Source organism: Anser brachyrhynchus (genome assembly GCF_964034855.1).
Source record: "Anser brachyrhynchus genome assembly, chromosome: 2".
In the NCBI taxonomy this organism is placed as follows: Eukaryota; Metazoa; Chordata; class Aves; order Anseriformes; family Anatidae; genus Anser; species Anser brachyrhynchus.
In genome coordinates this window covers 13,375,071-13,388,043 of record NC_137695.1, presented here as the reverse complement: position 1 = coordinate 13,388,043, position 12,973 = coordinate 13,375,071, and positions in this window count along the sequence as shown.

Genomic DNA, 12,973 nt, shown 5'->3' with positions numbered 1-12,973 from the left:
GAAAAACAGTCTAAGATAGGGCACATGGGTACTAATATGAACTCAGGAAAAAGCTAAGTTGCACTGTTCAATCTTGAAAGCTCAGAAATGTTCTTGGGCCCTCCCAGCTTACATGCAGAATTTATGAGACTCGCTGACTAAAGCCTGTGACATTCAGTTGATTTTAAAGACGTGAAATCTTCCCTTGCCTCAGTTCCTGATGTGATTGTGATCTCAGGTCGTGCTTGTCTGGAAAAGGTCATAATTTCCTCTAAATCCAGCCCTTGTTTATGGATAAATCCAAAATTTTGGGTCCGTCAAGTGTCCTTTTTGGGCTCTGTAAAATCTCCAATATCCTTCATTTGGACTGCGCTTGGAATAAATGGAAATTACTGAAGGATGAAATAATTCAGGAATTTATGAGTTCTGCAGATTGAGTGACACACAGATATAGTATTGCCCTGAGACCATCCTCTTGATTTAAGCACTGTGGACACCTTTGTAATCAATAACACAGTGCAATCTTATTTTTGCTTTTTTCTTACACAATTCAGAAACCCTTCTGTAGAACCGTTACTAAAAAGCCTTTTTAATAGAGTGTATTATTCTTCTACAAACATCTCCATTTACTACCTTTTGTTTTGTTTTATTTTGTTCGTAGGGAAGGAGGCACACTTGTTCAGTTTGAAGTTTTTTACAGAAGAGCAGTGTTCTTTGAAACTCACCCATACTGTCACAGCCACAGGTCCATGAGCCACAGGTCCACCATCTACCAGAAACTCTGGATGTCAATTACATACATGGATACTTTGCTAGTATAAATAGGATTTCAACTATTAATTCATGTCTTTCGCGGGAGAAAAAAGTATATATATATACACATTTATACATATATATATATACACTAGCAGTTTTTCATGAATTCTAAACTTAACACTACATGTTATTGTTTACTTACGGCTATAAAATCGTATCACTTATGGAACAGGCTTTCCTGCTCCCATTCCCCTTCTGAGTTGTCTATTTCTTGTTCTGCACTTTAAACATATTTCCTGTTAGTCATAAAATAGTCAGCAATCATCATACACAGCTCTTAACAGCAATGATGTGTTTCCAGCTCTGAAGAGTAAGAGCCTGTGGACCAGGTACATAATCGTCATAAATGCCTGTTGTGAAGCAGTTCAGTAAATTCAATTTACTTCTTTTTTAAAACTATTGCACAAAAGATACTTAATTACTAGCAGAAGTGAAAGCAGACAACTTTTCTGCCTATTTATCAAAATATTTTTAGTTTTGTTTTGAGGAAAGTGCTGTATTATAGAGCAAAGGGGAAAGCAAATCTTATTTAGAAAAAAAAATAAATGGGAAGGGAAGGGAAGGGAAGGGAAGGGAAGGGAAGGGAAGGGAAGGGAAGGGAAGGGAAGGGAAGGGAAGGGAAGGGAAGGGAAGGGAAGGGAAGGGAAGGGAAGGGAAGGGAAGGGAAGGGAAGGGAAGGGAAGGGAAGGGAAGGGAAGGGAAGGGAAGGGAAGGGAAGGGAAGGGAAGGGAAGGGAAGGGAAGGGAAGGGAAGGGAAGGGAAGGGAAGGGAAGGGAAGGGAAGGGAAGGGAAGGGAAGGGAAGGGAAGGGAAGGGAAGGGAAGGGAAGGGAAGGGAAGGGAAGGGAAGGGAAGGGAAGGGAAGGGAAGGGAAAAAGAAAGGAAATATCAGGCCTTTGACAAATGTTTGCAGGTTCTCAGACAGTTCCTGATTTTTTTATGACTACCAGAAACTCACAAAGAATAAGGATAGAAGTCATGGCTTTAAATGTAATGTTCAATAAATACAAATTATCAGAGGAAATGTGACACAGAAGGACACCTGGCAGGTACAGTAAAAATGCCAATGATGATGCAGAACAATCACCCTAAACACACCAGCAGTCCTGATGAAGAGAACATGCTAGACAGTGGAATATTCACTCCCATGAGAGTCTGAAAACTAAGGCGTGTTGGAGGTGAGTAAGTGCCAGCTCAGATCTGCCCCCAGGCCCACTGTCTGTAACTCAGGCAAGGACAGCCTTGACTGTCTTTTAAACAACAGCACTGTAAATTACATAAAACTACCCTCTCTTTTCTGCATTGTATAATGTGCAAATGCTGGGCAGTCATCACCGGTCCTTGCTTTTTGATAGAACTTGAAATTGAGAACTGAACTAACAACTCCAGTCAAGTGGTCATTTCAAAAGACAAAAAGCCTATTTAAAGGCTGAAATATGTCTGCTATGTATCTTAAAAGGTGAACGCGTGCATATTTGTTTTAAATATTGCTTGATGACTTCAGAACATGTGATACAATCAGCAAACTAGTTCCTATGCTACAGATACATAATATTTTGCTCTTAACAAGCTAAACATATCTTAACATTAAAAAGTCACATAGCTGAGAAGTTTCATTGTGCAAAGGCTGACACAAGCAATCACAGGAATCCAGCAGCGGTAGATATTTATTCCTGCTCAGACCTGTAACGTGGGTGGTAAGGCATAGACACATCATCTAAAACCACTAGCACAACAGTTCTGGATGCTCGGGGAACACAGAAAACTGACTGCAGGAAGTGGATAGTCTCACGTACTCTTGTACCCGAAATTATTGTCACCAGGTTTTTGCCCCTGTCGTCTTACGAGGACAGTGCATATCTAGTACCTCCTTATCACCAGTCCTGAAGTTGAATTTCCTGCCTTTCTGTATATATTTTGTCATTGTTGGAAGGAGAACACAGAACTTGATAGACTGTTGGCTTTATCCAGTTGTACTGGGGGTCTGGCTGGGATGGATTTAACTTTCCCTGCAGCAGCAGCCCATACAGTGCTGTGCTCTGCACCTGTAGCTAGAGCAGCATTGGCATCACACCGGTGTTGTGTCTACTGCTGAGCAGTGCTGGCAGAGCACCAAGACTACCTCCAAGCCGCCCGGTGCTGGTGGTGGGCAAGAGGTGGGGAGGGGACATCACCAGGGCAGCTGACCTAAACCAGCCAAAGGGATTTTCCATAGCATGTGGTGTCACACTCAGCCATAAAAGGTGGGACAGGAGAAGAAGAGAGGGTAGGGTCTCATTATGAAGACATCTGACCTCCCAAAGAACCACTATGTGTATTGAGGCCCTGCTTCCCAGGACATGGCCAAACATTGTTCGTTGACGGGAAGTAAAGAATACTTTTTTTTTTCTCTCTCTGTGTGTTTCCGTGCAGCCTTTTTTTTTTTTCCTTTACCCTTTAATTAAATTATCCTTATCTCAACCTGTGAGCTATTTTTTTCTTTCCAGCAAACTTTCTCCTCCCCCTCTTCTGAGGAGGAGGAGGTGTAAGAGAGCGTTTCAGGTGGAGTTCAAGTGCCCAGCAGGGAAAAAACAGTCTAGACCTTCCCATAACCTCTTCCTTTGGCTATACTTTGTTTGTTAAATGGTCCTTCCTCTCTAACATCTATTTCTAGAAATGCCTCTTGCATCCCATGATTGCATTTACTGTCCTGCTACTGGCTGAAATTCCTCCAGTGACCAAGGTGATCTCATGATCAGGTGATCTCATGATCAGTGATTAAATGGCCTGTTTGTTCTTCTGTCAAGTCTAACTGATGACCTCCTGTGGTGCAAAATAAGTTCTTGGGGTTGGTACATAAGTGCATGACCACAAATTTCACATTATTTATTTTTTTTTTCTTCCCATCGACATTACCCCAGCCCTCCAGGCCATTTCTTTTTCTATGGTATTACAGTACAATCTGTCCTGTATTGACAACATCTCCAAGCTCTTTGTGCCATCAGTATATTTCATTATTACATTCCTACATATTGTGCCAAGGTCAGGAATGGAAATATTAATAATAATTCCCCATGCAGTATCAATTCAAACATTTTCATGAAGTCCAGGAAAATTAAATCTGTCAGAGTTCCCTTGAGAAAATCCATTGATTTTCTCTTGATAAGAAAAAATCTATTCTCTTATCAGTGAAATGTCTAATTAATGATATCATGTTAGCCTAATGAAATCTAAATTAGACACCAGAGGAGTCTGTATGGGAGCCAGCAGAAGGATCATAACTCTGTATTTTTAATTTGATTGAGATCCTATTAAAATCTGAAAAGATTCCCAATGATCTCAGAAGGAATGCAGTGAAATTTCTAGCATGATGACTGATGACACCTTTAATATAAAAACTACATCCAACACATAAATTAAATCCTAAATATTATTTGTCAGGCTTCTTAAAATTCATGATTAAGCTTTGTTTCCACAAGTCAGTATTTTTTTTAAATATAATACTGCTAGTGTTATTGGCTTTGGACTTCCAATTTTTGAGTCTGTGAAAGGCACCTTGGTTGCAACTTTAGGATTTTCTCAAATGTAAAAAGGCAGTGATGGCTTATTTTTCCAGTGGAACTCTGTTTTTGACCTATTCACATGCCTCCAGGAAAAAAAAAAAAAAAAAGTCTTAAAATTAAAAACAAATACAGTTAAATGTTTTAGAGTTGTGTGAGTGACAGATGCAGTTAGGCACATGCAGAACTTTTGAGGTGCTAGGGAAAAAGGGCATTTTATAAATAATTAAATATCATGCTAAATGTTGCCATCATATTGAAATTTCACAGGAAAGGTCATTTCACAAAGTGATTGCTGCTCTAGAGATTTTATATAAGCGGTCTGTACTATTGCAATTGTACTGAAATGAGAGTACATCCACCGAGATTACGATGGATGAAAGAATTACACATGTTGTGTATTCATTCAGCTCTGAAATAATTTCAAATAAAAATGAAACACTGTAGGAAGTAACTGAATGGATTGGAAAGGACTCTGTTTTGGGTGACAGTTTGAGATGGGAGATTTGTATTTCTGGGCACTATTTAGACCCTGGGATGCACTTTGAGAGTTAAATAACAGTTGTGGCAAAGACCCCTCTCCTTGGTTAGGCAAGCACAAACATTTATTCCAGCTGAAGAGGCTGATGAAAGTATCCTGTCCTTTGGCAATATACAAATTAAGCTACTGGTGCTGGGTTCTCTGAAGGCACACCAAGAATTATTCAGATAGAAACACTCTTGCTGAATGCAGCTGTCTGACAAAGCAGGATTTCATGCAGTAAGCTTGTTACACCTGAGTTTAGAGTTTGCAGGAACTATTTACTTGTGGCTGATATTCATAGTACATGGTGTAGGCAGTAGCTAATAAAAAATCATGTTTCTTCTCTGCATAGAACGTGTTTTAAGTCACATAAGTGTTCAGGCTAGTGTCCTCTTCTTTAAACACTTTCCATAGCACATTTTCAGCAAGATATCTTTCACCCTGAAACTATATCCAGAGTCTACATTCATTAACCTTCCAAGCATGCCACAAGGTTCATCTTTTCATCCCACAGGGATCTGGGAAGATTGAAAGCTACTGGGTTCAAAGAAATTTTACTTGAGCAAGCAATGCTTCTATTTCTGAAAAATCTCCAGGAGATTTTATTTACATTCAATTGCATTTAAAATAATAATCATCATCATTTTTATGTCATTTTAATTCGTGAAGCAGCATCTATAGCACTGTCTGATACTTTACAGATGTACAGAGACATCACATACTATGAGTTACAGCTTGTGGAGGCAGGGAATTGATGGTATTTTAACTATCTGTATACAAGCACCATTGTGTGCTGGTGTCTTTAAACACTCAGATAAGAAGTTTTTACCATCCTTTGAACAAGAAGGCACCTTGCAACACCCAACAGTTCCGTGCTGCACTTTCCATTCTGCTTTCCATAATGACCAGTTATTCCTTCTTCTTCTATGACTTCTTTCCTGTGATCATACTTAGGCAGATTCCCTTTTAAATTATGAGACAACCTCTCTGAAAGAAACATGGTCTTTTCAACAGTTGCTGCCTACATTGCTAAAAAATAATACTATGAATACCAGCCAAAAGTTAGAGAGCAGTTCTGCAATGCTTTGGACCCAGCAACAGCACAAAGGAGCAAAGGATAGAAACACCCAAAGCTCATACTTCGGAGGACATTCCCACCATGTAGCAATAATGAGTCACACTGAAGCAAAAGCCATCTGTTCATCTGGACACAGATACCACATGTCAGTTAACAGGAAACATTTCCACTGAAGACTCTCACTGCCGTGTTAATTTCCCTGCGTAGACAAACCCCCAGCATTTCAGATCCTGCAGCCTGCAGGACAGGACAAATGGGAAACAGCAAGGCTTCTTTTCACCTTTCTTTGCCTGGCTTATCTTTTTCAAAACCAGGCTCGTCAAGCAAGAGATGTTTGGATGCACCTATCTATAAAGCTTGGCTAGTACCATGAGGTGTCCAATTAATGAGTCTAGCTGTCCCCATCAAAAACTAAGCATTCAAAGCCAGTGACACACAGCATCCCCAGCTTTCAGCCAGAGGCAGCACTGTCCTCTGAAGGCCCTTTGGCAGCAGCACCTTCCCACTCCTCCTTCCCCTTCCCACTACTGCATGACTCAGCCAAGTTGGGACCCCTCTTAATTCTGGGAAATTGCCATGTTAGATCTTTCCCCCTAAAGATACCCCACCTATCAGCTATTGAGGAAGCTGGGAAAAGCGCCTCATAATTAATAGATTGCATCTTGAAACAATTAGCCGCAGAAATACATTTTGTAAAGGGACCAATCAGCCCTAACTAAAGTCATGTTTAACTAAGCTTTTTAGGATGGGGACTGTCATTTGGTGTGTATTCCTGCCACACGTAATTCAATGGGATTCAGCATTGCTGTGGCCTTTAGGTGTTATCACAACATAAAGAATGCAAAATAATAACTATATAAGTAGAAAACCCTTAATTTCCTAGCATGGCTGCTTATGGAGGCATCGTATTTCAATTCCCTTGATGACTATACAGTTTGGGTCATCACTGTATAAATGTTTAGCTCCATTGGAGCAACACACATGTGCTGGATGGGTGGGTAATTCATTTCATGTGTGTAATGTTTTGGATCAAATTATTTCCACATTCATTTTGATGGATTAGGTTTCAGGTGGACAAGAACCAAAAAAATCAGATAAACTCTAAAAGACTCTGCAGTACAGAGGACATTCTTAATAATGTCATTTAGAACGAGAAAGCACCTCTTCTATTAAAATTAGATTTAATACATGTAGGCATGTAGATCATATAAATATCTCAAAACACTGTTTTTCTCAAAGAACCATCAGCACTCTTTGAAACAAGAGAGTGATTTTGTATTAAATCATCTGATACTGAAAAGTTCATCTGATTAAAGATTTTCTCCCTCAAGTTAAGGCAACAAGGCAATGTATTTGTTTCAAAGAATCTAATTTTTTATTTCCACCATGCCTCTGAAATCCATGATTTCTAAACTAATGCCAAATAAGATTAAAAAATAAAATAAAATCCTCCCATGAATTAAGTTCATAAACCGCAAGAGCATGGAAAAGATCTAGAAACAAGGATTTTGTCTTTTGTGCATGCTTATTAACTTAATTGTTTGCCCCTTGAAAACAGCAAATAGCCTGGAGCATCTAAATCTTAAAAGTGCTCAGTTAAAGCAAAACATTTTTATTTGGAAAAATAATTTAGGAAATCTCTAAAAATGTCTTCAAATTTTGGGGAGAGAAGGATTAGATACAAATGGCAGGTAAGGAAGACAAAGAAGAACACCACGTAATTAAAAAATGCTAATGTTGATTCCACCACCAGGTGAAAATCACATAGCATTCACGTCTAAAGAAGACAGGCAAGCTTTCCTGGAGGTGTCTTGAAGGAAACTGCCTATCTCCTGGGGGGGGGGGGGGGCGGGGGGGGAAGCCTTCAAAGGCTTGTGAAATTGCCAGCAGGAAATGAAATGACCACCACAGATAAGAACTCCATCAGGTTTTAAATGTATAGAAATAAGGTTAACACTTTGGTTGTTATTCAAAAGCAAATGAAAGATGAGCTTATGATAACAAGCTTGGATTAGGACTCAGAAGATCTGAGTTCATTTCTTGGCTCTGCCATAATCTCTTTTTGTGATTTTTGGGCCAAAGCTTACATTTGGCAAAGACCGAAGAAAGGAAGCAGTATCTTCTTTGTACTCTTTGTATAGTTAGGGAACTGAGACCCAGAGATAATAGTTGCCAAGGATTCATGACTTCTTACAGGCATTTATATTTCCAATAAATTTCTCTGCAAAGAAAGGTAACTAACCGAGAGCTGAGAGCTACCTTTGTGGGTCTGATCCTCCAACTACCTCTGTGTTTCTATTTCCTCATTATAGCATTCTAATAATAAATCCTTTCTCCTACACCTCAAACAAAAGCTAGTTTGTGTGTGTGTTTTTCTTTTCTTTTTTTTTTTTTTCTTCTCACTACGCTGGGATATAAACTCTCATTTTACACAGCCATTTATATATTTCTAACAACTTCACAGTCTCATAGCAAGGAGCCAAGAAGCTTCTATGAATCAACCAGTAACTAGTTATTATGTGTGTATATATGTATATATATACCCATTCATCTCAAATACTTACAGAGTAAATCTCCTTATCTTATTATTGCCGTCATTCTAGTGCACAATAGCAATAATGACAATAATGTGACTATATCGATGGGGTCTGTCTTGGGGCTTACAAAGCAAATAAATTCACAATTTCCCATGAAATGGGCTATGTTCTGACACCAACTGGGATTGAACCCAGGGCGCTTCAGTGGAAACTCAGGATGACTTCATCACAGTCACTTGTTTTTCATTTCCTTTCCCCCCCGATCTTCGGAAGCTACTAGAGTTACACTGATGTGAATGGGATCTGAATCCTGCCCACTGGCAACAGTTACTCAAAACAGGAAATGGGATATTTCAAATAACAATAGGTGGGAACAGTGAGTAAAGGTTCACTATGTGGTAATGGTGCTGACTCTTTAACGACTATGTTTATTTCCTTGTGTCCCAAAGAAGGGTAAGGTACTGAAAGGCCACAGTTCATTTTGCTCTTGAATGTGTTTGTATGTCTGTATGTTTATCAGATGCTGTATCCAATTTTGCAGCTGAGGGGAAAAAAACAGCACTGTCTCCCACTTCTCATCATAAGGAGACACAACTGGAGTGTTCTCCTGTGCCATGCCACCAAAGGAACAAGTCAAGTTGCAAGGGCCAAAAGGATCGTGCCATGACCTGTTAATAGGAAAGCTCCCCATTGTTGCAGCAACAGGCTAGGTGTTTTGCTTTCCCCCCATGCACCACAGACAGGGGTACTGTAACAGAGAGAGAAACCCTTTACAAAACTTACAACCCACATAATACACATGGCACAAAGTCAAAGCAGAGATGCTGTGAGTTGGAAAAGAGATCCTGGGCCATGCAGTTCATTCCGAGCAAAGGCCTGCCATTCTTGGCTGAGGCCTCCACACAACTCCTTGCCTAGTCTTGCCTTGACTAATTCCCAGAAAAGGCAGTTTCACAAGCACTCCAAGCATGTCATTCCTACATCTAATTGGTGTCACTGCTTAGAAATATTTCTTTGCATTCTTCTATGAAAGTTCACTGTTATAATCAAACTCTATACACTTTTATTAATCCTAACTTGGACAGACAATGGCAGCAAGACAGTCCAGATATTTCATCATTAGTCCTCTAGTCTCTTGCTCCACAAAATGGTTGGTACATGTTGGGTTCCTTTTCTCAAAACTTCCAAAACTTCAAAGAATCATAGAATGGCTTGGGTTGGAAGGGACCTTAAAGATCATCCAGTTCCAAACCCGCTGTCATTGGCAGGGATGCCACCCACTAGATCGGGTTGCCCAGGGTCTCTTCCAACCTGGCCTTGGACACCTCCAGGGATGGGGCATCCACAGCTTCTCTGGGCAACCTGTTCCAGTGCCTCACCACCCTCATAATTAGGATTTCTTCCTAATATCTTACATAAACCTACCCTCTTTTAGTTTAAAGCCATTCACCCTTATCCTATCACTATACTCCCTGACAAAGAGTCCCTCCCCAGCTTTCCTGTAGGCCCCCTTTAGATACTGGAAGGCCACTGTAAGGTCTCCCCAGAGCCTTCTCTTCCCCAGGCTGAACAACCCCAGCTCTCTCAGCCTCTCTTTATAGCAGAGGTTCTCCAGCCCTCTGATCATCTTTGTGGCCCTCCTCCGGACCTGCTCTAACAGCCCCACATCCTTCTTGTGCTGGGGGCACCACACCTGGATGCAGGACTCCAAGTGGGGCCTCACAAGGGCAGAGCAGAGGGGGACAATCCCCTCCGTCCCCTGCTGGCCACCCCTCTGTTGATGCAGCCCAGGACACAGGTGGCCTTCTGGGCTGCAAGCACACACTGCTGGCTCATGAAGGGCTGCTCTCAATGAGTTTTTCTCCCAGTCTGTGCTCATGTCTGGGATTGCCCCGACCAGGTGCAGCACCTTGCACTTGGACTTGTTGAACCTCATTAGGTTCACATGGGCACACTTCTCAAGCTTGTCCAGGTAATTTGTCTGATTTAAGTTTCCCAGCACAATGCACTGTTAAATAATAGTCACTAATTAACAATGGAGAAAAGGAAGAGATGGTCATAAGAAAATGACAAAGTGTCCAGCAACACCACCTTTTTTCTTTTTTTTTTTTTCTTTTCCTTTTTTTTTTTTTTCCCTATCTAAAACTGCTACTTTCACCTCTGAACTACAATTTCTGACCCTCCACCTGGGGAATCAGTCAGTAATTTCCTGATAGCAGCCAGTAACTTGGTGTTCAACAAGTCCCAGTTGCTCCTACTCGTTACCTCTTATGAGGACACTTGCCCTAAAACCCGTCTTTCCTAAAGAAGCTTTGCAAAGAGTGTGCTTTTCTTTTTCTTTTAAACTCGTATTTAGAAAGAAATATTTGAAAATCTACCTTTATTTACTTACCTATTTACCTATTTATTTAAGATTAGAAATTTGTGTCTTCTAAATCATGGGAAATTTTATGGATGGCTACAGAAATAGTCATCCTAAAATTCAGATACCGCAGAAACGAAAAGTGCCAACTTTTTGAAGTGCAATTTGTATTTACCCTGGATAGGACTAGAGCTTTTAAATACTTTAAAGACCCATAAATGATATTTGCTATATTAGAAACCACAAACCACCTATTCAAATGAGACTTATAACTACTACTAATATTGCTGTATACTACTAAGCGGACTGTTCAACTGAGCCTCCTGTGGAAATGGGGTCTCATATTTTGCTAATGCTGTCACCGAAGAAAAACCTGAAAATAAGCATGCTTTCTGCATAAATATGTCCCGCAACTATGCATCAGGGAGGAAAAAGAACTATTTAAAGCAGGAAAACAACACTGACCCGTGAAATAGGTAAAATAACCCAGCTGTGAATAGGCCTGGAATTAGGGAACCATCACCAGTAATTACAGCACTGACAGTATTACCTTTCCAGTGTCTGCTACAGGAGCAGAAAGTGTACCCGTCTTCAAGGTGAAGGTATGCAGACTCAAGAAGGACATTCTGTGGTACACGTGCATGAAGAAGGATCATCTGTTGGTATCTTTTGTTCTAATACTGTTTCTGGGTGCTGATGGGGATCACAGACCGGTTTTTTCTCAACAACTGTTTATGCACATCTGGGAGTATAAAATAAAAACAGGCGGTTAAAGACATGCACTCCATAGCAGGTGAAATATTACACAGCTCTGGGTTTGGTATGACAAGTGAAATGGTAAAGAAAAAAAAACGAGAGAAAAAAAAAACAATGTAACCACTTCTCTTTGACTTTTAACTTAGTTGTGGGTCACTGGTTTGTGTTCTGTTCACATTAGCTAATGACAACAATTTTTCCCCTCCGTTCTGGTTAATCCTTTACCAGTATTTGTAGGGCAACATCTCACCTCTTCTAACTATCTTCTGTCTGCTGTACAAGTTACATTTACCAAAATTCTTCCATATTGTATTTTTGTCATTATTTCTTTTTAATTTTTTTAGTTTTCACTCTATGTCAGCTCATGTTCTGAAATGTAATACTCTAATACTGCTTCTGCCAGAGTGACAGATCAGGAATCACCCTACTTGCTTGCCTACTCATAACAGTTCTATTTATATATCCTCAAAGAGCATTTACTTTATCTGTGGTAGAATCACATTGCATGCTAGTTTTCGATTTAGCAACTTACCACCTCAGAAGCAGATTATTTCAAGTAGTGTTCTCTGCTAACCGACAATGCTTTCATGCACTTGACACTCTCTCTCTCTCTTTTCCCCCAAATAAAGTCCATTTATCCTAATCAAACCACAAGCTATTGATTCCTGCCCATTCCATCTAACCTCCCTGCATCTGCCTGCACACGAAACATTTTCAGGAGGTTTTCTCCTCTTCTTTCTCTGAGCCCTGAATACGGTACAGAGCAAGATAATGTGCCCTCTAAAAATGCACGAATATTCTCAGAACAGAACAGGTGCTCCCCCTGCCTCACGCAGAGCTCAGCCCACCTGGAAAACACCGTCTGTCGCCTGCTACGCTGGCTAGCAGATTTTCCAGGAACATTCCACTGGCCCCGACAAAGCTGTTACTACAGAGAAGTGGTGGGGCATTTAATGTGGTAATATAGATTTTCAGACAGAACCTTATTAAAATTAATGAGCCCCAAAAAAATTAAAGCACACGGGGCTTTTTTTTTTATTATTATTATTTTCCTACATGTATTTGTAAATCAATGACCTTAAGGGGATAAATTGGCTGATTATCCTAACTTGTGGACAGTCCTACTTAAAAGCTGTTGTGCAAGGCAGAACACTGGCATTTGGAGTAATCCTATATAATCCTACATAATTTTTGCTACTTTTATAAGTGACCTAGACCACACATAGTTAAAAACATACTGATTATTTCCAGGATGGAAAGTAAGTCTGTGACTATCTCTACATAAGCAGGGGCACACGTACTGATTTAGCTGTAAGGCAGCCGCAAGAAATTTATCCAAGGAATAGCTTTATTCCTTCCCTACCTGTTCAGTACAGGCACTTTAG